Source organism: Acomys minous (genome assembly GCF_964271855.1).
Source record: "Acomys minous genome assembly, chromosome: 8".
In the NCBI taxonomy this organism is placed as follows: domain Eukaryota; kingdom Metazoa; phylum Chordata; class Mammalia; order Rodentia; family Muridae; genus Acomys; species Acomys minous.
The window spans coordinates 61,964,437-61,990,939 of NC_140489.1; the positions used below are offsets into that span (position 1 = coordinate 61,964,437).

At 39.6% G+C, this 26,503-nt stretch overlaps 1 protein-coding gene across 3 annotated transcripts in view; it reads right to left on the bottom strand.

Moving 5' to 3' along the window:
* The window catches only part of AKAP6 (A-kinase anchoring protein 6), a 450,197-nt gene that overhangs the window by 51,974 nt on the left and 371,720 nt on the right, over positions 1-26,503 (bottom strand). The window lies entirely within an intron of this gene.

A 26,503-nucleotide genomic window follows, 5' to 3' on the forward strand; every position in this document is an offset into this window, starting at 1 on the left:
CAGCCTAAAGACTGGGAAATTATCTTCACCAACCCTACATCTGACAAAGGGCTAATATCCAAAATATGTAAAGAGCTCGATAAATTAAACACCACCAAAACAAATAACCCAATTAAGAAATGGGGCTCAGAACTAAACAGAGATTTCTCAAAAGAGGAATATTGAATGGCTAAGAAACACTTAAAGAAATGCTCAATGTCCTTAGTCATCAGAGAAATACAAATCGACTCTGAGATTTCATCTTATACCCATCAGAATGGCTAAGATCAAAAACTCAAGTGACAGCATATGCTGGCGAGGATGTGGAGAAAGAACACTCCTTCATTGCTGGTGGGAATGCAAACTTTACTTTGGAAATCAATCTGGCACTTTCTCAGAAAACTGGGAATAGGGCTATCTCAAGACCCAGCTATTCCACTCCTTGGAATATATCCAAAAGAATGCTCCACCACACAACAAGGACATATACTCAACCATGTTCATAGCAGCCTTATTTGTAATAGCCAGAACCTGGAAACCGCCTACATGTCCCTCTGTTGAAGAATGGATAAAGAAACTGTGGTACATTTACACTATGGAATACTACCTTCTCTAGATTTTCACTCAGAAGTAGCTACAAGCACAAAGCTATTGTTAAGAGAAGCAATAACCTCAAAGTTTTAGAAGTCTAATCTGCTCATTCAGAAGCCTTCAAATACATAAAGATGTGTGAACTATACTATATTTGCATCTAGGATGGCTTTGATACACATCATTAATTGAACAAATATGTATGAAACGTTTGTTATAATGGACTCTGTTTAAGTGTCTGAGATCTGCCAGTGAACCGAGCAGACAACTCCTTGACTCTTGGACTTTGTATTCTGTTTCATAGTGGGAGTACTTCATTTTCTGAGAAAGATGCAAATTACACAGATGATGAAGAAAAGACTAAACAACAGTCAAAATGTCCTTTAGATAAATGATTGTCAGCATTTACAAAGGATCAATAGTTCTTTGAGTCCTGAAAGCTCCATCTTGGCCAAATGTCTGCATATATATATATGTCATATAAATCTCACAAGTAGGAATTCACATCCCAGAAGTACAAATAATTATCCAAAGTACACAAAATTTAAAGCTTTGCAAATGGCATATGATTAATGATTTACATATTTTAATAAAATAAAATAAGTGATGTCTAAGTATTTAACCTATTGCAAAATTTTCAAACAATGTTAGCTAATATAGGGAGCCAAGCTCAGTTGCAAACTCTGGGATTTAATCTATATTGAAGCTAAATATTCTATAAGCATGCAGTGGAGTGCAAAAAATAGCAATTGAAAAATGACATGATTAAATGGCACGACATGCAATCATTTGCACTCAATTATATCAATGTATCTTCTTCACTTCTAGGAGGCAGGCAGAAATATTGTTTTTTAAATGCCTCTATTAAATTGGTCACCAATAATAAAATAGATGAGAGTCCTAATAAGCTCATTTGCATAACATACATCACATACCAGAAAACTCTTCTTGCCCAACAGTTCTGCTCATAGATTTGTCCCCTGCTTGTCACAAGTCTGTGCTACATTAACAGTTTTTAAAAGCATAATACTGCCTTCAGGACCATTGGTAGAAAAATGTTTATGAAACTTTTCTAGTTAACCCTTGGCAGGATCCTTATTGCTAATTATGGAAAAGGTATTGATATAATATCTTGGCTGTCACATTCAATTATGGTGATGGGAGAAGCAGAATCTTGGTCTGACATTTTGGAAATATCATCTAATTGCAAGTCAGAAACAGAGAATGACAGTTTTAAGTAGATTATAACTCCTTTCAAAATAGCAAAGTGGTTTGTTTAATATAAAAGTTAGATTTTAAAAATAGTACTAAAGCCTCCTAAATTAGTTCACCAAGCACATCTCTACCAGCTCCTTGGAGAGGAGCTGTGTGGCGTGCCAAAAGAGTGAACAGAGTGTTGAAATTATATTTGCTAATTTAAGTCGAGATTCACAAACTGATCCATTTCTTAGAACAATATAAAATAAAAATATTTCCAGTAACTACTCTTATTTTTGAGAAAATTCATCTTCTCTCTGCTCCTTCACCTGCCCAATCTAAAAGGCAGTGGTGGCCTTAGCCAGGGCCAGCCTTTTCAGCCTGAACATGGTCTCAAATGGCCATGCTGTCTAGTCTGCTCACTAATCAGTCTCAATCACTAAGGGTCACCAGGGGAATTATTACTGCTGTGGCTTCTTAGAGACCCTTGGATGGATGGTGTTATTAAGCATTAAACAAATATGCGTAGTTATGTTTAATAAACTGTGCTTTCATTTGTTATAAAATGTATTAATTTTAGTTAGAGGGGGCCATCTCTATTCCTCTTAAGTTTTTATAGATCAAACTATTACAAGCATTCCAAAAATGCTAGCCCTCGCTGTGCTATCCCATGAATGCTGCTGGTCTTCCTATGTGGCACTCTTTAATTTCTTTGTTACTTTCTCGGCACTAGGTTAAGCACTTTTTAAATATGTTTGTTTTTAGAATAAAATTCAGTAGTTGTGTATTTAGTTCATAGTCACATGCAATTAGTAATATGTTATAAACCTCCTTTTCTAAATTAAAAACACTATTAAAATTCTAGACATACAAAACAATATGAAGATTAAGTTACTCTAAAGGAAACTGTAATAGCTTACAGATTGCCTGTATCATTACTAAAATGCTAGTATCTATTACAGAGTCTCCCTGGAATAAAGAATGCACTTTTGGCAATAATCTTTTAAAAACATGTCCATTATTGTTAAGATGCTAAGCTATTCTGCAATTACAGAAAGGAAACTTTTAGCAATTGGGAGAAGAGTGCAGGGTGCAGATGAAACTTAGCCATTAGAGTACCAAGCACAGTTTCCTAAACTCCATAGTCACTCCTTCATACGTAGAGAGCGAGTAATTATAATAGATTTTTTACATGATTGTATTTTGAAATCTATTTACAAGGCCCACCAAGGCTCCCTGTCACATTGATTCTGGATGGATGGAGATGATTCTTGTCCCTGTTTTCTGTTGGTCCCAGCTACCTGAAATCGTCTCTTCTTCATAACAGATCTTGAGATCAAAAGATACCCAAGGCAGTCTGGAGGGAAAGGAGGAGTGTGGAAAAGTTACAACGCAGTAAACCCACTTAGCAAAAATCTATGATGGAGGGTCATCATAAAACCCATATGCAAAGAATGACATCAGGAAGGAATGCTGGCAAATGGGTGACATTCTTAGGGATAACATGGAACACACTGGCCACCAGACTCATGAGAGATATATTAGACTATTTACTTTGATTCTGACTTAGCCCCAAGGCACAGTATTTTCCTCACTCTTCCATTCATAAGACAGTATCACATCCTACTTTTCAGACTTAACTGTGGCTTCTCAGAACACCCCTGGACTCGCCACAGACTTAGTGTTAAGTTGAAGTACAACATGTAGCAACTAATGTTTTAGGAAAACGGTCCTGTTATTCCAGAATCCTGCTGGTAGGAAATAAAAGGATTTAAGAACTCTAACATTAAAACAAGAAAGGAGCAAGAGTCGAGCTAGGGAGAAAATATCTCTAATGAAGAGGAAAATGGCGCTGGGGAGAAAAAACTCCACAATAGAAAATCTCCTTCTTTCCTCAGTCATCTTTGACCAGCAGAGATAGAAGTATAGGCAACATGAGTAGACTTTAGGCTCCCCACTTTATTTTAGAACATTAAAATTAAACAGAACATTTTCCATGTGAGTTTGGACTACTTCTAACTCATTTCTTAGCTTTTTACTTTGCATCTAATGTGGAAACCCAGCGCATTCTTTTTTAATTTTTTTTTAAAACCAGTTTTCACTTTTCCCAGATACTCAGTAATACCAACTACACTCTTGAGATCATTTGGAAACCAAACCATGATTCCATCACTATATAAGATAGTAGGGAGATGGTAAGTTTTACCTAACTTGTACATTACTGTGATAATTTTTTAGTTCAAAAATACATCCCAGAACCTTGTGAAAAGAAAACATAAGAACTACATTCTTTTCCTTCACAGCTAAAACAAGTAGAGTGCAGAAATCTGGAAACTTCTGCTAAATAAAGCTAACCTTTCTTTTAAAAGAATCTACTTTCTTCTCTTTTGGGAAGAGATACCACATATCTTGCCTGCATGCTCCTCCAAGACCTAAATATACAGGGACCATCCTCCAAATGAGGTATAAGATGTAATTCCATTTGACATTTTGGCAGCAAGACAGAGAATCAGTTGTCTAACCACAAAGGGGGTTTAGTTTTTAACATTTGAGAAGCCATTTGAAATGAGGAAGAAATCACATCTGGGGCTAGTCTCTTAGTCCAACAAAACCAATTTTGTCACCTTACGTAAACCACAAAATATGCCCACTCGATAGTCTGCCTCTTAAAGGTAATTCTCCTTTAGCTTCTAACATCTTCTGGCACCAGATATTATAAAACCTTACACTCAGAAAAAATATACTATGGTGGCTTAAAATGACTTTGAAAATATTATAAACTTTGAATATGTATCAAATAGATTATGATGTAGTTGTCATTATTCCTGCTGACTCATAAAGGTATTATAATATTAATTTCTTTCACTATTACTATGCCCTTATTATTTCCACTGCTGGCTATTTTTATTTCAATTTGACACAAGCTAGAGTTCTTTAGAAGACTGACTCATGGGCAAGCCTGTGGGGCATTTTCTTGATTGATGATTGATATGGGAGAGCCCAGCCCACAGTAGGCTGTGTCACCTCTGGGCTGGTGAGGCTGGTAAGAAAGCAGGCTGAGCAAGTTGTGAGGTGGATGTCAGCAAGCAATGCTCAACCATGGCTTCTGCATCAGCTCCTGCCTCCAGATTTCTGCCCTGCTTGAGTTTCTGCAGTGATTTCCATAAGCAGTGTGCTGACACCTGGAGATATAAAGTGACATAAACTCTTTTCTCATGCCTTAGTCATTTTTCTATTGCTGCAATATAACACCATGACCAAGGCAAATTATAAAAGAAAGCATTGTCTTTTTAAAATATATTTTATTAACTTATTTATATTATATCTCAATTGTTATCCCATGCCTTGTATCCTCCCATTCCTCCCTCCCTTCCATTTTCCCCTTACTCCTTTTCCCTATGACTATGATTGAGGGGGACCTCTTCCCCCTGTATATGCTCATAGGGTATCAAGTCTCTTCTTGATAGCAGGCTACCAAGAGGAAAGCATTGTCTTACAGCTTCAGATGTTTAGAGTTCATGGCCATCGTGGCAGCAGGTACGGGGATAGGACCAGAGTAGTTGCTGAGAGCTAACATCTTGATCCACAAGCATGCGGTAGAACCTCAAAGCCCATCCCAGTAGCTAAGTCACAACTCCTAATTCTTCTCAAACAGTTTTGCCAACTGTCTGAGGTAGCAAATGGTTCAGTCTCATGAGCCTATAAGGGCCCGGGCCGTTGTCATGCAAACTACCATACTTTACTTCCTGCATCCAATAGGCTTATACCCATGGGATTCTGTAGAACTCATTTAGTATAACTACAAAAGTCCCTGTAGTTTTTTTTTTCAGTTTCAAAATTCAAAGTCTTTTCTGAGAATAAAGGGAATGTCTTAACTGTAATTCCTATAAAATCAAAAAAACAAACCACACACTGCCAACACACAGTGGCACAGAACACACACTACCAATCCAAAGGGGAGAGAAGGGGGCATAGTGAGGAAAAGCTGGACCAAAATAAAATCAGAACTCATCAGGGCAAACCCTAAATCCTGTAGTTCTATGTCTGACGTCAAGGGGCTCAGATAGCTCTGCCTTCCCACATTTTCCCTTGGGATGGCTTTACTTCTTGTCTGTAGCTCTGCTTGGTAGGTTTCTCTCAGCTTTGGGAGCTCCAACATCTTGGACAAGAGCAGAAAACATCCAGAATCTTTGCCAAAATAGCAACAGGATGGTCTCTATCACAATTGCTGATATTGTTTCCCTCTGAAACTTCTTAAACTGGGCCTTCCAAGCTCCTACTAGGATGACTCATTAAGCCAAGCATATAGCATTGAACAGCTTTCTTATTCCAAAGGAGGAAAGTCTTCCACATCCCTCAAAAGAAGCAGTACAGCAGTCAGGCCTGTCACAGTAACAGCCTACTTTTTGATAGCAACTTCTCCAACTGATACCAACTAAGAGAAATCTTAGCAATTTTCCTACTGTCATGATAAAGCACCATGGCCAAGGCAATTTATAGATGGAAGAGTTTATTGGAGGTTTACAGATTCAGAGGCATCGTGGCAGGGAGCACAGCAGCAGGCAGTAGGCTGGGTGCTGGAGAAACATTGGAGAGCTTACATCCTGATCCAAAAGCAAGAGGCAGAGAGAGGAAAGTGGGAAGGGCGTAGTTTTTGAAATCTCAAAACCTAACCCCCAGTGCTATGCCTTCTCCAACAAGGCCACACCTCCTAATCCTTCCTAAACAGTCCCACCCACTAGAGACCAAGCATTCATGCGAGCCTATGGGGACCATTCTCACTCAAACCACTACCACACCTCCCCAAGTTGCCTTTGGCCATGGTATTGTATCACAACAATAGAAACCCACGTAGCACGTGCACATTGCAGCCATCCCTATGAGCCATCCCTTGATAGCTTGAGAGTCTGTGCATTATGATCGCATTCTAACATCTTCAAAGTCTAACTCTAAGCAGCTTCACACAGTGAAAGTCACTTGCCTACGCAAAGTGCACAAGGTTGAAAGGCTTTAACCTCCACTGCTGTGTTGCAGAAGCTCTCAAGTTTGTCGCAGCGGCGTCTTATCGAGAATTAGGATGACACGGTTGAACGGATACCCATTGGCTTTCTTGATGTTCTTAGCTGATGAAGGGCTGGATGGATAGTGAAGTGTCCCTCCAGTTCGCAAGCAGCATAAAGGATGGTTTAGAACAGAAAGGCAAACGGAGCTCAGATGTCAAGCCAACTTCCTAATCTATGATTCTCAGAGGAGATTTCAACTGGAGACACGTCATTCCAGTGTTACAGAGAAGCCTCATGAAATCAAATTCCAAAATAAGGAAGCAAAATCTTATTGGAGAAGAGAATGTGGTAGTCTAAATGTACAGTGTGCACTTTAGGATTAATCAGCATTTTAGAGTATCAGTAAAAATTAACAAAAAATTAAGCTCTTTTTTTTTTGATAGGAATAATGATTTATGCCTCAGCTCTATCTCAGCAACATTTAGGAAGGATTAATGAGCTAATGTCTGCAAAGCTCTTTAAGTGCCTCGTGTGGAGCTGCAACACAAACAGAAGGTGAAAAATGAGAGCATATTCTATACTGCAGTGGGCTCCCGAGAGTACAACCCCCTGAAAAGGAGAGGCTGTGGAGGGGCGTGATGGTAAAGCTCTGAGTTTTGATGTCAAGGGAACCTCGATGCATTGTCATATGTTTACTTCCTCTTAAAGTGGCATTCAGTAGCAGTAATATGCATTTCTAAATTTCTCATTAATCATTATGTCCTTTGTGAAGATCGTTTTTATTTCCATTTGTCAAATCAGATAGGCTTGTTATGCATACTTCACAAAAAAATAAAGCAATTTGAATATTGCAGAAACACAAGTGATGATCCATAAAACCACTGGTTTGGCGTTGTTGGACTGAGGCCTGGGCTGGATCTGAGGAGATGCAGGCTTCAGTGTGGCTCTGGCTGTCGGCTCCTGCATGAGTCATTGACTGCATCAGATGCTTGGTTTCCCTCTTTGGCGTGAGGCACAGAGCTGGCTGATCTCAGCTCTCACTCAAGGGGGAAGCACTATAGCTCACTCTGCCCTTGTTGCAGAATTACTGACTTCAAGGTATCAATGACGGGGTCATGAAATAAAATCAAGGTTGTTCCTACTCTGAAAGCAGATGCTATAGCTATAGTGTGTTGTTAACCCATAGATTAAATAAAAAGTAAGTACACAGAACGACCAGGAATTTCCTTCCTGCTTTTTTTTTTTTTATTCTGCACATGCACATGCCATTCTGTCCTGCATCCCTGCTTTACTACAGATCTCAATGTACAGTCACTTATATGGGAGGGGAAAGGGGTCTGGGAAGGGCAAGCGAGGATAATTGGGACAAAAACAAATATCACTTCTTTCTCATATGCGGAACTTAGACATAAGTGGACTATAAATATAAATAAGGAAACAATGTAGACTGGAACTGTTCAGGGTAGGGAGGGACCAGAGGTGACCAAGAAGGGCCATGAAGGACAAAGAAGAGCAAAGTACAATGATAGATGTATGAAGACATCGTGAAGATACCCATTATATTGTGTACTCACTAAAAAAATAATTTAAAAAAAATGAAGCATCTGTGGGGAAGTAGGAATGAATGTGGGAGGAGTTAGAGGATGTGTGGGGCAAATATAACATATTGTGGTCATTTGAATAAGAGTGGCCCCCATAGGTTTACATGTTTGAAAGCTTTGTCATCCAGGAGGAGCACGCTTTGGAATGGATCAGGAGGTGTGGCCTTGTTGGATGAAGTGTGTCACTGAGGGTGGGCTTTGAGGTTTCAAAAGCTCATGCCAGGTCCAGTGTCTGTCTTCCTGTCTTTCTGTTTCTCTCTATATATCTGTCTCTGTCTCTGTCTTTCTCCTTATCTCTCTCTCCTTCTCTCTTGCTGCTGCCTACAGATCCAGACGTAGAGCTCTCAGCTCCTTCTCCAGCACCATGTCTGCCTGCGTGCCGCCATGCTTCCCGCCATGCTGATAATGGACTAAACCTCTGACACTGTAAGCCAGCCCCAATGAAAGGCTTTCTTTTATAATAGTTACCATGGTCAGGGTGTCTCTTTACAGTAATAGAACCCTGACTAAGACAAATACATTTCATGAAATTCTTAAAGAATTAATAAAAAAAATTAAAGGAAAAATCCAAAACTAGGGAAACAGACAGTCACTTATTTTATGAATTTCCCTGCCTACCATCATGAGAACATTTACCTCCCAGAGATGTCCTAGGACATACTCATAGCATGTTAATGACTATCAAATCATAGGACAGATGTCATTCCCCTAGCCTGCATCGCACTGTAGACCATGTATCATATGATCTAAGACAAGCACTGATTGTTCACAACAGTCTGTCTAGTACCCAAGACAGTACTTGACATATGCATTTGCTTAAGAAAAGGGTGTTCAATAAATGAAAAAAATTCTCCATTCACACTTTCAGAATATTCTTCAACTAACTCTTATTTCCAAACACCAGAATCCCTTCACTCTGAAACACATTCTGTCATTTTTAGAAAGTGAGTTTTTGTTAAAGAATGTATTTATCATTTAAAGAGGAATATAAAATCAATCTACAACACACACAGAGGTGGGAGGGGGAGGAGTAAGGACAGTTTCTTTTGGCCAGCACAGTCTTCCCCTAACCAGAGCCAATACATCACAGAGAAACACTGTGTGCTGGGGGAAAGTGAAGTCAACTTGCAGCTATACTGAGACTTCGGAGCTCACAGCCCCTGGAAGCAGTTTGTCCCTAGAGCCCCAGACCACAGGAAGGCCCTCAGAGTTCAGCCTCTAGGACATCTCCAGTGCCACCATGCCACACATACGCTCACCTCCATATCAGCACCAGAGGCCCTAGACAAACCTCCTATCACTCTAGTCTCAGAGGGGTACCTTAGGACATAGATTTTAGGCCGACCTACGCCTAGTCTAGCTCTTTTAGCCTAGGCTCCATATTAGCTCCATGGTCTCACGTACGCTGACTCAGCATCCAGATGAGTGCTTGTGGACATAAGTCCTAGCTGATACCCAAGCCCTTAGGTGTCAATGGACTCAGGATCCAGGCTTACTCTAGCAGACTTGGGGTCTTAGTCTAGCCTGGTCTACCCCAGCATTCTAGCTCTAGGTTTCTCTCAGTGAACCCATGTGACAGGACGGCTCGGGGATTAGGTGGAGCCAATGGACTCTGGTTCCACGATGTTTTCATAGCCCTGGGTTCAGCGCTGCACAGGCTAACTTCCACAGGGTCACAAGGCTCCTGAGTCTGCATGGACTCAGTTCCAGGTATAACCTGACATTAGGGACTCGGACTCCAGGAACAAAAGCCTCAGAGTGTAATACCAATATAGTCACCTTACTTTAAACACTACAGGGAGTTCAAATTAAGACTGAAAGACAGTAAGTAGCAAGACTAAAACATATGAGGGTATAAAATCTGCTATAAAGCTTAGCATATACTCAAATTAGGAATATATACTTTAGTAACTCATAATTCACTTCTAACTCTAATATAAAAGTTATAAGACTAAAGTTAAATATTACTATAGTAACAATGATTTGGTAATTGATAAGTAATTATGGAAAGATATAAATTGTGACATTTTAAGAAACATTAAATATTAGTCTTTTCTGTCAAACACTAAAATTTTTGTTTAAAAGGAGGTATTTAAATCTTTTTATTTCCCACTCACTTTGTAGAACTTTTATGAAAATGACTTCATGCCCCACACTATGAAATGTCTTTACCATGCTGCACTCTCTGCTGACTGATGTGGCCAGCTCCTTCCCTTTGAATTGATTCTTTTGAGACTAGCCAATCATAAAAGACTTTGAGGTAGGACCCCAGCAGTGAGGAAAAGATGCCATCACCATCTGCCTTCAAATAAGCACTAAGTCCCTGCCCCTGTGATCTCACTCTTCCCTCCTGTGAGTAGGGTGCCCTTCTGACCAGAGTTTTGTCATGTTGACACACTGTAATTAGAATGGTAGTCTCTTCTTTTGTAACATTGATCTTACTTCTTTCATTTTTTTTCTGAATTTATTTCTAACAACATAAAATGTGAAAGAATGTAAAATGTGTAATTTCTTCCATGGGAACAAATTTATCATCTTAAAGTAGACTGCTGTAACTGAGATGTCTATCTGAACCTTATGCCAACAGCAAAGAAAAACCCATAGTAGTCTAAAAGATAAAGAGAAGGGAATCCATGCAAACTGTTACAAAAATAGCACCACAGACAAAGACAACAAGAAAGGATGGGCAAAGGAGCTACAAAACAATAAAACACACACACACACACACACACACACACACATACACACACAGTATCAGTTAATGGCTACCTAGATCAATAATTAGTTTGAATGTAAACTATCCAATCAAAAAGACAGAGTGACCAAACACATTAAGGAAAACAAGATTCAACAATTTACTGCCTACAGAAGACTCACTTTTGCTATAAAGGCCCAAATGGATGAAAGTGAAGGGTTGGCAGAGACAAGCCTTGCAAACACTAACAGAAGGAAAGCTAGAATGACTATACTTACTCCATACAAAACAGACCTTAAGTCAACAACTGTGACAAGTGACAGAGAATCATTTTATAAAAACAATATTCCTGAAAGGACATATCAATTATAAATAGCTAAATATATTGGCAAAATTTAACAGAAACAAAATGTACAATATCAATGCAACATTGTGGATGTCAATTACCCCATTTTCAACAATGGAAAGATCGAGATAGAAAATCAGTAAGTGCACAGTAGACTTGAGTAACATGACTGTCCACTGGGATGTGCAGCAAAACACACACTCAGTACACAGGAACTTTGTTCAACTAGAGCAGTCATCAGACCAGAGAACAACTCACAGTCAATTTAAGGAATCTGAAATCAGGCAAATGTCTTTGTATTAACTTCCATGCTATGACATAAGAAATTAGAAATAATAAGAAAATCTAAAGCCTCATGAACCATAGAAATCAAGCAACATACTCCTGAACAACAAATTAGTCAAAACAAAATTGAAGAGAAAACAATGTATATTTGTTAAAAGCCTTGTATCAGTGTGGGGTGAAGCAGAGACAGAAATGCTGGGGCTTGCTGGCCACTAGCCTAGCTTAATGTTCAGTGGAAGATCTAGGCTCAAGGGACTAATATGAGAGTGGTACAGCAGGACATAGGACACTCTCCATATATCTGTACACAAACTCATGCATCACCCCCACAGAAATCACACATATATACCACATACTCACTCATGTAGGCAGCAAAAACATATTACTAGATCATTTCCCTGTGTGTGAGTGTATAAAACAATACATCCATGGAAATAATTTTAAGCAATTAGATACAATCCAGGAATGACTTGTAAGAAAAAATTGTCTAGGTTAAGGTTAAAATTCAATAACAGATTTAAATAGCTCTTGTCCACATTAATATATATATATATATATATTAATATCTGTGTGTGTGTGTGTGTGTGTGTGTGTGTGTGTGAGCACGTGCATGCGTACGTGTGTGCAGGGTATGTGCACACCACAGGACACTGGTGGAGGCAGAGGACAACTTTGGGTACTGGTCTTCATCTTGTAACCTTGCTTTTCACCTTCTTGTATGCTAGGCTAGCTGACCCATGAGACTCTGGAGATGCTCTTCTCCACCACATCCCTGGACACACAGGCAGCACTAAATGGATGCAGTAGGTATTGAGTTATGATGATACATAGATAGATAGATAGATAGATAGATAGATAGATAGATAGATAGATAGATGATAGATAGATGATAGATACATAGATAGAATCATAGATAGATATATAGATACACAGATAGGTAGGTAGATAGATTGATGAGAGAGAGGGAGGGAGAGACAGAGAGAGGGGGGAGATAGATAGATAGATAGATAGATAGATAGATAGATAGGTGATAGATAGATACATAGATAGAATCATAGATAGATACATAGATACACAGATAGGTAGGTAGATAGATTGATGAGAGAGAGAGAGGGAGAGACAGAGAGAGGGGGGAGATAGATAGATAGATGATAGATAGATAGATAGATAGATAGATAGATAGATAGATAGATAGATAGATGATAGACTCAATGAAGTCAGGAGACAAAAGTGGGAAGCTAGGGAAGAGATATAAGGGGAGGAGAAAGGGAGTAGATTTGAACAAGTATTTTAGATGCATATTTTTAAATCACTTCAAAGTGAGGGGTTTCAAAAATAGAAAAGAAGCTTGAGGATTCTACTAGAAGTCCTAGATAAGTAAGTGAAAGTAAAAACAAACTTTAAAATGTTTATTATAGGGGCTAGAAAGATGATTCAGCTGATAAGAGCACTTTTTGCTTTTCCAGAGGATCTGGGTTCAGTTTCTAGACTAACATGTTAACTCACAAACATCTCTGGTTCCAATTCCAAGGAATTCATTGCCCTCTTCTGGCCTTCATAGGCACCAAATATGCAAGTGCTACACATACATACATGTAGGCAAAACACTCACACAAATACATTTAAAAAAATAAAAAAGATTTTAAATGTGTCTTTACAGTGTGCGTGCGTGTGTGTGTGTGTGTGTGTGTGTGTGTGTTGTGGATGGTCAGATACCCCCTGAGGGAGTACATTCTCTCCTTCATCCAGGTTGGTCCCTAGGATAGAACAAAGGTCATCATACTGGGCTTCAAGACCCTTTACCCACTGATCCATCTCTCCAGCCCCCAAAATGGACTTTTCCAAAGTATATAAAATATCTAGAGCATTTAATACTCACAGAATAGGACTTCTAGCAGGACATTAAGCACACAGAGAAGTTGGAATAATAAACTAGTGGGTGATACATCCCAAGTCAGGCATAAGATTTAAAGGTTCAAAATCAGGAGTCAACACATTCTTAGAAGGAAAAAGGTAAAAAGAGAAAAAATTACGAGGAAAGGATAAGCATAGGTGAGGGAAGAAGGGAAGAATGAGAAAGGAAGGAAACCATCAGCCAAACCATCTTATGTGGATGAGAAGTTATCTTGAGAACAAAACTCAGATCCTGCTTCATGACCAAGCCTCAGAACATCCCTAGTTTATGTGACAAGGTTTATATTGCTAAAACGCATTTATATTCAACCAAGCTATTGTGAGGCAAAATTAACACCCTTTCAGGGCATGGAAGGGTGAGGGGATTAACTAAAGATCTGTAAAATTATATGTATTAGAATATGTCAGTAGCCAGAACTACTAATAACGTTTAAAGAAATGGAAATCACAGTGTATAAAACTGAAGCTGGCCAATGAAAAGAACATTATGAATAACTGAGTTACTTTTACTATCCTGCTTAAATTTTTTCTCTGTATTTGTGTGTGTGTGTGTGTGTGTATGTGTGTGCATGTGCATGTGTGTGTGTGTGTGTGTGAATGAGTGTGTGTGAGTGTGCATGCACACGTACATGCCATGGTACTTGTATGTAGCTAAAAGGACAATACATGAAAATCGGTTTTCTCCTACCATGTGCCTCCCAAGGACACAGCTCAGATCATCAGACTGCAGTAAGTGTATGACAGGCTGAGCCGGCTTGTTGGCCCCTACTTTTAAAGTTATCATAAGGTATAACATGGTGTCAAAAAAAGAAATTCTTGAACATATGAAAAAATATCTAATTTTGTTACTAGAATAAAAATCATAGCTGACAATAAAATAGATATGGCAACAAAAGTGGAAACACAGAGGCAGACAGGATTAATACCTGTGTCTCTAAGTGGTTTATTTACAATCCTGTAAGTAAAGCGAGCTTCCCATCTTTGATTTTCATGGGCCTTTCCACTGTTTTTTTGTCACTGCACTAGCAGTTTATTGGTGGAATTCCTTGAACTTTAGAAATGACTTGAACAAGTTCCTGCTGATTTATAAGACCAGTAAAACATATTCACATTATCTGTATTGCCATCCAGACTAAGAAGACGACGTCATCCTCTACTTTAGCTCAGCATTAATATTCTAATAATATAGCATTTGGAAAGATAGTACATCCAAGGAGGAAGGATGCTGCCATGATGACAAAGGCAGTAGCATTGCATCTTTGTTATAAAAGATACCATTCCCTCTTCATGCATCAGTTTATACTGGAGGACTCAACAGAACTTTCTATGCACAACTGACCACATCAAACAGAAGTCTGTGTCAAGCTAGAAGTGATGATTAGAGTACTTACATGGCATCATTTATAATGAAATAAACTTACCAGTGGCGATTACATATATGTAAAATTTGGAGAGAATCATTTTAAACTAGAAATCAAAATTATAAACAAAGAATATCAGGTGAAGAGAAATTACACAGCGGAGGTTAGACAAGCAAAAGTCCCAGATCTTAATGTTAACCACCAAGAGAACCTATTTGTGGTACTTAATCAATACTGTAAACTGGCCAATTACAAAGGAATGATGTAAAAGTAAAGTAATAGAAGATAATGGAAAATTCAATACGAATGTTTAAAATTAAATTCACCTAAGGAACTGGAACTCCAGAGGACTTGCTTTATTTATCATATCTCCACTGTGATAGACATACATGTCTTAAAATGGACATGGTCACAGCATAATCTGTAACTACAGTCTAAATACCTGCCCTCTTGCCCACAGATAAGTGTCAGCTCCAATCCCTCATCAAGAAAACTTTTTGCAACAGATGGATACCGTTATAGAAAACCATGACCAATCAAAATGCAGAGTTGTGGAGACCAGGCACTCTGGACACATCTACAAAATAGCGTCCCTCACCCAAGGCTCAGAGAACATTGTAAAAAAGAGGGAAGAAAGACTGTAGTAGGCAGAGGATTCAGGAATTTCCTGTGAGACAGTGTCTCCTAGAAATGTCAAAAGCTACACCGACAAAGGTTCAATCACATGACCACCTAAGCATCATCTGAATCAGGACAGCAGTAGACACATCAAAGTGGATGGAGGAAAGACCACAACACAGAGTCTACAGCTTTGTGTAGTAACTCAACACTACACGAAGAACCATGGGCAACCAAGGGATGTTAAGAGACTAAGAAATAGTCTACTCAATGGAAAAGCACACCAATTGGTTATCTAAGCCCTGAAAACATACACACAAGTAATCTATGAACTTAGCAGGACGTGTTTATGTATTTAGGAATATATACTTATATACATATATGTAATGGACAACAATTCATAAAAAAGGGCCATGAATCTAAAAGGCAGCAAGGAGGGTAATGTAGGATTGTTTGAAGGGAATAAAAGGAAGGAGGAAATTAAATGGTGTAATTATATTATAATCTCAAAGAAGATATTATTAAAAAATAAAAATAAAGGCAAAAATATGTAGGCCCTTTCTCGGTACTTATAATGTAGATAGTTAAAAATATATTGAGCTTTTTACTAACAGACCTTTCTAAAATTAATAGATTAAATTATTAAATTATTTTATATGTATGGGTTTTGCCTGCGTGCGTATCTAAGCACAACATGAATGCCTGATGCTTGAGGAGGGTAGAAGAAGGTGACTAGAGTTATAGACAATTCTGAGCTGCCATAAGGGAATCAAACCCAGGTCTTCAGAAAGAACAGCCAGTACTCTTAACCACAGAGCTGTTTTAAAGATAAACTATCTCATTTAACTCGTTAATCTCATTCATTTCAGAAAACTCCTTGGACTTTCAAATAGATAACTGACTAAAAATAAGGTATGAGACAGCTAACGTTATTATCTGGGCAGGCTCTATACTCACCTAGAGACAAGCTTTTGAATACTCCTTGAGTAGTGGTCTTGGTTAAGTTAGTTGAGGTGAGAACACTAACTCTTAAAAATGTGGTGCACCAGGGCTGGAGAGATGGCTCAGTGGTTAAGGGCACTGACTCCTCTTCCAGAGGACCCGAGTTCAAATCCCAGCACCCACACAGCAGCTCAGAACTGTCTGTAATGTACAGGCAAAATACCAACGTACATAAAATAAAGGTAAAAAAATATAAAAAAATATATGGTGCACCATTCCCTGGGTTTGGTTCTTAAAGTGAAAGTAACCATTATCCTCTGCTCTGCTTTTAGGGTGTCCTGGCAAGGACTGTACCTCTTAACTGTGAGCCAAAGTGAACCTTTCTCCCTTCAGTTACTTTTGTCATGATATTTTATCACGGCAACAGATTAAAGAGAAGAAGAACCAGCATAGACCATGTACGTATATTTATGTGCTATGGTGAGTGACTCTATAGTTCTACTCTTGTTCAGTTGCTATATTGCAACAATGATAATGGCTCCCAGAGATTCATATATTTGTATATGTGGTCCACAGTTGATGGAACTGTTTGGGAAGGATGAGGAGGTGTGGACTTGTTGGAGGAGGTGTGTTTCTGGGGGATGGACTTTGAGATTTCAAAAGCCTCGCCATACCCAGTGCCTCTGCCTCTGTCTCTCTGTGTCTATGTCTCTCTGCCCTCCCCTCCCCCCATGCCACATCTTCCTTCCTGGTAGATGTTGTCTCAACACGTGATCTCTCAGCTATTACTCCATCCCGGGCCTGCCAGATTGCTGCCATGCAACCCGCCACGGTAGCCATGAACTCTAATCCCCTGGAACTGTAAGCACCCAATAAACTCCTCTTTTCATGAGTTGCTTTGAATATGGTAATATGTCAGGGCAGTAGAAAAGCAACCAAGATAGATACGGAGTATAGACGCACCTTAGAAGCCTGTTCTCCAGGTATCTTTCTTCAAGTTCACCAATACATAAAACTGCATTGAAACGATAACAGAGCTATTAAGAATAGACACCTCCATCACTCTGACTCCAGAATGTAGCTCTGCTGGATGTGAGCTGAGCTTTGACTTTGACATCCATGAATCTGATTGACCTCTGGGAGCAATGATGGTGAGTGCACAGCGGACGTCCACATCCTCAACCCAGAAGCAGGACTCCCCAGGTTATAGGAATGCCATTCAGTATTCTCTCATAAGACATAGTTAGAGAAAGGAGGCTTTGGTGCTTCTTAAATTTTTAATTACTGGCATATAGTCATTGTATATAGTGATTTTAAAGACATCTTAAGTATATCATGAACTTTGGCCATATCCATCCCTCTTACCCTTCTTTTCTTCTCAATTCTTGAACCCCACACCCCCCTCTCTCCTTCCCTTCCCCCCTCACACACACATAGAGCTTGGGCTATGTAAGATTGTGCCTCAAAAGACCACAAAAAATTACTTTGGGTTTTCTCATCCTCATCAAGTACAATATGAATATTATTTATTTAAATCTATCATTGAATTTCAACCTTAATTAGTCAGTTCTTCCCACAAGCCAATTCTAAATTGTATCCAATTACATAGAATATTTTATGTATTAAGTAGCAGGAATTTCTAATGTGCGATAGAAAAATCTGATACATTTCTAATGAGCATACATTGTTTTTTTAACTAGTACACTTGGTTAATATAATACATCTAAAAGTATATCTAAGGACCTTGAAGAAGCTGAACCTTTTCCAGTCAGTTGACTTTGAGGTGTTGGCTTGCTGTGGCTCTTACTAAGCATGGATTCTTACAGCGTTGTCAGAAGGCTCCTCACAGGAGCATACACCAGGTTAACCCCAACAGCAGTGAGAACTGTGGCCATTTTCCCCATGTATTGGAATTTACAAATATTCTCTCCTGTTTCCCCTCCCAGCCACCCCGTAAAGATTTACTTGTTTACAGTGTTCTGAGTACATATACACCTGCAGGCCAGAAGAGGGCACCAGATCTCATTACAGATAGTTGTGAGCCACCATGTGTTTGCTGGGAATTAAACTCAGGACCTCTGGAAGAGCAGCAAGTGCTTTTAACCTCCGAGCTGTCTCTTCAGCCCTCTCTCCTGTTACTTAACCTTGACTTTTAGGGCTCACAGGAAATGAGATTATTTATAGTGCCATTTAGGATAGTTATAACAGCTACAGAGATTTCTCCCAAATGTCTAAATTACATTGGTCTTATTTTTATTTCTAAAGCCTATATGTTGTGTTATTTGAGAAAATATTTCTCTTTTTAACTTCATTTTCCTTTGCCAGTGTATACTAATTGTAAAGTAAATTGGTTTCCTTTTGACATTTCCATACATGAGTAAATGTAATTTGACCACATTCATCTTCTTCCTTTCTTCTTGCTCCTCTCCACTCTAAATCTCCCTTCCTGTTTAATTCCTCTTCTATTACCATGTCTTTTAAAAATTATAGATTCTACCTGTGAGTGAAAACATGTGATGTTTGATAATGGTGTAGTTCATTGAACAGGATCTCAGATTGCATCTATGTTCCTTAAATGACATTATTTTGTTCCTCCTTATTGCTGAAAAGTGTGTGTATGAGTGTGTGTGTGTGTGTGTGTGTGTGTGTGTGTGTGTGTGTATGTATGTATGTATCTTTACCCACTCATCTATTGATGGTGCCTATGTTAATTCCATGGTTTATTATGACTAGTGTCACAATCAACACAGACATACAATTATCAAATTGTTATTGCATGCTGGCATTGATTCCATGAGTCTAGAGCAAGAGTGGAATAACTTTACTATAATATCTTTCTCATTTTAGGTTTTGGAGAAATCTGCATGCTGACTTCTACCATAGTGGGTGACTGATTTACAGTGAGTTTAATAGGATTAGAAGTAGGTAGCTTCCCCAAGGATGGAGTGTCTTGTCTTCTCTTCGCATACCCTGCATTTTAGTGAGTTTTACTCCAAGATGAAGGGCTTTATCTAGGAGGAAATTGCTACGCAACACTAATATTTCTTGTCTTAGTCTGCCTCTTTGTTTGCTTCTTTGGTGTTGTTTTGTTTGAAATTTTTGAGCCAGGGTCTCACTATGTTGCCCAGGTCGACCTCAAATTTGTGAACTTCCTGATTCGGTCTCTGGAGTACTAAGGTGACAGGTGTGTGCTGCCATATCTAGAATCAGTGACCCTTATTTTCAAAGTGATCACTTGTCACTGCTGCACAGCCCATAGTGAACTTTAAATCCTTTTATAAGATCTCTTCCATAAACTTTCATTCCCATGATTTAAAACATTGACACTGATTTCCCTTAGCTATGGGTATTAATAAGCACTTTTCTCATTTCTGTGAGCAAACACTGGACAGAAGTAGTGTCTATTACAGTACATGATTGAGGCTGCAGTCTTGGCAGGGAGAACATGCTGGTGGGAGCTGCTGGAAGCTAGGGCCGCAGTGCCATGAGTGCTCTTGCTCACACTTGAGAGGATGGAGAAGCAGAGTTTGAACATGAAAGCTGGGTGAGGCTATAGTCTCAGGGCCTCACTGACTCATTTCTTATAGCCAGGGTCCCATCTCCTAAAGACTCGGCATCCTCTCAAAACAGTGCTGCCAGCCAGTGCTGGGCCTTTCACATTCAAAGCACCATAGCTGGTCACTGAGAATTCAGAGACAGGATATGGGATGTAGAGCAATAGACTCCATCTCGACGTTCTATTATAAGCAGGGAATAGCAGACCCTACTAGCTCAGGATGACGATGATGATTAAGTAAGCAACTGTAGACAAAACACTTAGAAATGGCATAAGCCTTATAAACATTCAGCAAACATTAGTGGTGGTTAAAATGTGATGCTACAGTAATATGGTTTCTCTCTTTCTCTCCCCTACCTTTCCATCTCCCTCCTCCCTCTCTGTCTCTCTGTGTGTGTTTCTCTCTATCTCTGTCTGTCTGTCTGTCTGTCTGTCTGTCTGTCTCTCTCTCTCTCTCTCTCTCTCTCTCTCTGTGTGTGTGTGTGTGTGTGTGTGTGTGTGTGTGTAGCTGGTACATATGTGTATATGCGTGGAGCCCAGAGGAAGACATCCACTGTGCTTTTCTATCACTGTCTGCCTTATCCCCTTGAGGCAGGGTCTATCACTGGACCTGGAATTTTCCCTTTTCAACAAGATCAGTGGCCAGAAATCCCCATCACGACTCCTGTCTCTGGTCCCACCCTTACCTTTGGGATTGCAGATGTAAAGACACACCCTACCTTTCATGGGATGTTGGGGATTTGAACTCAGGTTCTTACACCCGAGGGTATGAGAAGATGACAGAGACAGTTTGCTACTTGAACAGTCACCCAAAACTCTATAATGTTGGAGCATCTTCTTCAGCCTTCTGGCCCAATTTATCTGACAGACATATTTGTAAGGCAGGAACTATTGAGGACTTGCTTACCCTGTCTTGGCAGAGTTTGTCCATCGGCTCTTCCTGCATCCAAGCTTGCCCTTTTTTAGGAAGAATTTTGTCTGTGGCAGAAATAAGGACATTTTGCCGAGTGGCTTGTTTGTCACATTTGAAGCCATCTCCATAAGGAGGCTTTTTGATGCTCATCACTCATCACCCTCTTTGAGGCAGGATGGGTGTTGCCAGGAGTTCACTCCCAGCATACTCAGGTAATCAAGTTTATCCCTTCTCAAGTCTCTGATGGAGTTGAAGACCAGGTAGCTTAGTTTTACAATGAAGCTTAGTTGTTTAGGAGTTTAGATGTTTTTAGGTCTAGGTAGATGTTTTAGGTTGACATTGACAATATGTGATAGAGACTGATTCAGAATCTTAGATGCACCAAGATAGGAAAGACTGCTTTTCTTCAAGGCTGCTAAATACAAATAGTCAAAACACTAAGAATGTAACACTTATATAATTCTTGATTGTGTCATGATTCTTCTTGCTATAGGCAGTCTATTGCATATATGTGTAACAATATAATGTAAAAAATAAAAATGTTTAATTAAAAAAATGTGGCCTTTGGGTTGAATCTAGTCCACTACTTGTTTTTCTAAATAGGTTTTAAAGTAATTGAATTACCTACAGCCATATTTATTATTTAATATAAGATCTATGGCTGCTTCTGAACCATAGCATCAGATATGTAATATTACTTAGCCTTTTATGAAAAAGTGTTTTGGGAAGAAAATAAAGTTTCACAATCCTCTGAAAACGCAGTGAGTTACACCATGGGTAACTACTGGGATTTGCATCCAAAGGCCACTGCTCCTGCTCCCTCTGTTGTTGTGTCTGTGTGCATCCACACAAGTCACATTTATTTTCCACAACTCACTTATTCATACTTATTCATAAAAATAAATAAGTGCACATATAAGAAGGCAATTAGTAACAGTCATGAAGGCACTTGGTCAAACTTAAAATTGCTTTGCCAATCGGCAGCACTAAATGCCGAGGTCTCTTTCTTTCACACCCTTCTGAGCGACAGCACTGTAGCAGCTTCCCCCTCCTTCCCCTTCCCAGGCTGGTTCTGGGCCCAGGCCAACACTGTGGGTTTCTTTAGCTGGAAATAGACAATTTGTTCCTAATTTAGAGTCCTTAGAATAATGAATTTGGTTTTGGAATACAAAGAACATATGATTAAGTAATTATATTCCTTTCTCTCTAAAGGGTCATGGTTAAAGGCAGTGCCTTCTAGCCAGCGGCATTGGAGTTACACTCTCAGGGCTGTAAAGGCCCTTTGCCAGTTGGCCTCATTAAGTCCTTGACATGTGCTCCCATGTCTTTTTGTAAAACTGTGCTCAGTCCTCAATAATTTTACACTTCTATCCCAGGGCTATGGGTCTATACATCATGGCACACCTCTACCGGGATTAAAGACTTTATTGTCCAGAATTTCTCCGGTGTCTAATCCCTCATCTACCACATATTACTGCCATGCAGAAAAATAATTCTAGAATTGCTCCTACCCCCCCCCCTTTTTTCCCGCTAATGAAACATTAAAACCTTGATCTCTTTCCTTATCTCTGACTACAAAGGGATGGACTTTATCTTTCACATACAGCGCCTCCTCTCTGTGCTCTGGGCCATGCACTGGGCCAGCAGTAAAGCTCTGCGGTTTCGGGCGTGGAGGGAAAGCTGTCTTCTTTTGTGTGGGCGGTGATGGTAGAAGACGTGTGGGACCCCAGCAGAGAGGCGGAGCACATTCCCTCCACACATGGAGGGCCTTCTTCTGCGCACAGAACATACTATTCCACACGGAGAGAGAGAGAGAGAGTTTTCATCTCTCTCTGACCTGAGTTGTTTCACGCTGTGTTTTCTTTAGACTTCTGGCAAGCAAAAAGCTTTTATTCTGTTGGTGCTTATTAAAATTACGCGCTTTTTTTTTTTTTGAGACATCATACACACTCTGTTACATTTTTAAACTAAATTACAAACATTTGGTTCTGTTCTTCCAACGAGTCTGGTAAGGCACAGAACACTTGATTAATTACACAAGAAGTACTGAGAAAAACTTGCAAATAGCTTATAAATATTAAAATTTTGGCTATGAAATACATTTCTTCCAACAGACGTGTGTAAATTTTTCTTCAAAAGGAAAACAACAACAAAAGGAGGGCTCTGCCAGATCCTTAGCTTGTCTACTCCAGCTCCTGATGGCTGACTTTAGGGCCGGAAACACGGCTTAGTAGCGAGGCAGCTAGCCATCCATCACGCACAACAACCGTGTTCGGTCCTCGCATCAGAAGGAGAAAAAAGTCGGCTTTCAAGTCATAAGGAAACATGTCAGGGCTCCATAATCTCCCAATGTTTGAAGAGTTTCAGCTTAGGAGACAGCACATAGCAAAGGCACTGATAGAGTACTACGGATAGAGCACAAAAGTGAAAACCTAATCCTGACACATCCGCGTCCCATCTACAACAGCTGAAGCTATGGCTTTTGGCTAAAAACTGAAGAGAGTAACTGATACATCTACAGTAAAGAAACAATGAAATGTATTTCTGTCCTGTCCTTCCCTTTGAGTCTCCTTTCCATATCAGGAAGGATACTTAGGAAATATCCGTTAATATCAATTTCACATACTACTCCTTCCAAAGATCATTAGAGCCAGGCAGTCCTGGGTTTCAATACAGCGCTACACTGCTCATTAAAGATGACCTTAGACACACAAAACTTAACTTCCCTATGCCTCTAATTCATATAACCCAAATCAAGATCCTCATAGCTAATTCATAGGGCTGCTATTAGGATTAAATGAGATATATTTACATATTCAAAGTAGAAAAGTAGAGTTTTCAAAGGAAGCGCATTATTACCACAGCCAACGCCATGAATGAGCTTTGCATTATAATCGTGAATGAAAAAGGAAGTCTTAAAGGGTAGCTTACAGCATGAATATCTTTGTAATAAAATGAAAAGCAACTAACATTAAGGAATTCAATTTAACTGTAGGGAGCATTCTACAGTGAATATTGGGCTTGGGACCCTGATTGCTTTAGTGGAGGACAGCGGCTGGGGGGTGGGGGTGGGGGGGCTCAGGGGAAATGAGGATAGGAGTCACAGAGTCAGGCATTATTGGTTAAGGTTTTACCTTTTCTTGAGATTAGGAGATTCTCTGTGGTTATTATAGAATTTAAAAATAGCTAAGAGAAAAGAGAGGGAGGAGAGGCAGGGGGAGAGAGAGAGAGAGAGAGAGGGAGAGAGAGAGAGAGAGAGAGAGAGAGAGAGAGAGAGACTCTGGGGTATAAACACAGATAACCTCATAGATTTTAAATGACACTTAAAATACTGTAAAGATACATCTTGAAGAAGAAAAATAAAATAGAAACAATTATGTGATGGTCCTCGCTGTACTGAAACAACAGTTCTCTCCTATTTTGGGTACTAATCAAACACTGAACTAGGTCACTAGATGTAGTGACCACACATGGTCTGGAGCGGGCAGTACAGTTTCAGAGAACGACAAGAGTGCTGGGTATTATTCAGTCATCTGAAAACCAAAGTCCACTTCCTAGTGTTTCCTCTCCCTCCTTTTCTCCCTTCTTGTCCTCCCTCCCTCCCTCTCTCCTTCTCCTTTTCTCCTTCTTATTTTCCCCCTACTTCTTCCTCCTCCTATTTCTCTCTCACACTTTAAAATCTGTTACTTAGGCCTAGCTGAAAATGATACTGACAGGACAGAAAGCTTGAGATCAAAGCTACTAGGCTTCTAAAGCAACAACGAAAGTGATGCACTCCCACTTCCATCTATAATGGTAGCACAAACTTTCTTAAAAACACTCTATTTCAAATACCTATATATTGATGTATATGGGAATAAGTACACAGTCTGATAAATATTTGTGACAATAAACTTGCTGTGGTCTCCACTTTGGAGCTTACAGTGTTAAGAGATTGCTAAGATGTATTCATTACATCAAGTAAACATAATAGTTTGTATATGTAACTGTAAAATAAATACTATTAGAAGGCCATTTTATAGAGAATGAGATCAAGGGATTATGGGATCATGCAAACAATATGACTACCTGTTAAACAACTAGTGGGCCTTAATTGTGACCTAATGTCAAAGCTGGGGACACTAGTCAGTCCACTAATGCTGCAATAAAGATATAATGGCAGCTTAAATTTACTTTACAGCATTTACCCCTGTAGCTGTCCAGATGATCTCTAAGATGTGTGTTGGGCTCAGCTGACAGAGGCACATGCCCGCTGACTCCTTTTCCATAACAAGTTGGTTATCTGAACTTCTCAACAACACAATGGCAGAAGATGAAGTATTTAACTCAAACAATTTATATGGGTGTGGCATGGGTAATTTACTGGCAACTCCCTTGGAGGGTCCCTGCCTTGTGTTACAGCAGTGAGCAAGATGAGCAAAATTCTCTGGCAGACAGAAGGTGACTAAATTTTCAAGTAGATTGCTAGATGGCACCAGGTGACTACAACCTTGTCCTAGAAGGCTCTGGGAAGAAATATTTGCTTGTTTCAGAAAGTTCCTTCCTTTTCAGTTGTTCTTTCTTCCTGTTTACGGTCTTCCATGCTATAAGGTGTTTTTTCACTAATTCATTCCATAACCCCTAAGCCTCAAGCTGACCAGCCCAAAACCAAATAAGCACTGCTTTACTGGTATGTTGAGACAGTAGGGGCGCTTCTGGACAATGAGATAAAGCATTCTAATGTTAAGTTGCTTTCTATGGGCCAGCAAGGTAGTTCAGTGGGTGAAGGCACTTGCCACAAACCTGATGACCAGGTTCAACCCCTGGAACACACACGGGAGAAAGAAGGGACCAGCTCCCAGATGTCATCCTCTGACCACCCTGTGCATGGCGCACGATGGTACATGCACACACACAGTAGCTGTTTTAAAAGACCCTTTAAACCTTAATCCAGTTGGTACCATATAAAGAACTACATATGTCCATGGGAGATTGCTTCTCCAGAGGCATAAGCACAAAAACAATATGGATCCCGTTGCCAAGGTTCGGCAGCAGTTAACAGTGGAACACACCTATAATGTAGGGTCTCTTTCATCTCTTTTCTCTGTGACTAGCCGACTTGTTCAGATGTAAAATTATGTTTTCTTTTGTTAGCATTATGGATATCAATTAAGTTCTGTGCTTTTGCCACATCAGTTTATGGAAGCACATTTTGTTAAGCTATTTATGGAACACTTAGATCCTTCTGAGTCCTCAATAATCTTGCGTGTTTGCTGATCTGCTTTTAATTTATCAAAGCCCTCTCTTGACAGACATTGCACAAACACACAGCCAGCATAGACCTCCTCTCTACACAACGTGGATTTGAGATTTGATATGCTTGATGATCCTCTCTGACACACGCAGAGGTTAGCATAAGGAGTGTGGCTAGTGTCTGTAAATTCAAGGAAGCATTTAAGGGTCCAGCTATACACGGATGCATGAGCACTATGCTTTATGTACTTGATAAATATTTCATCTCTC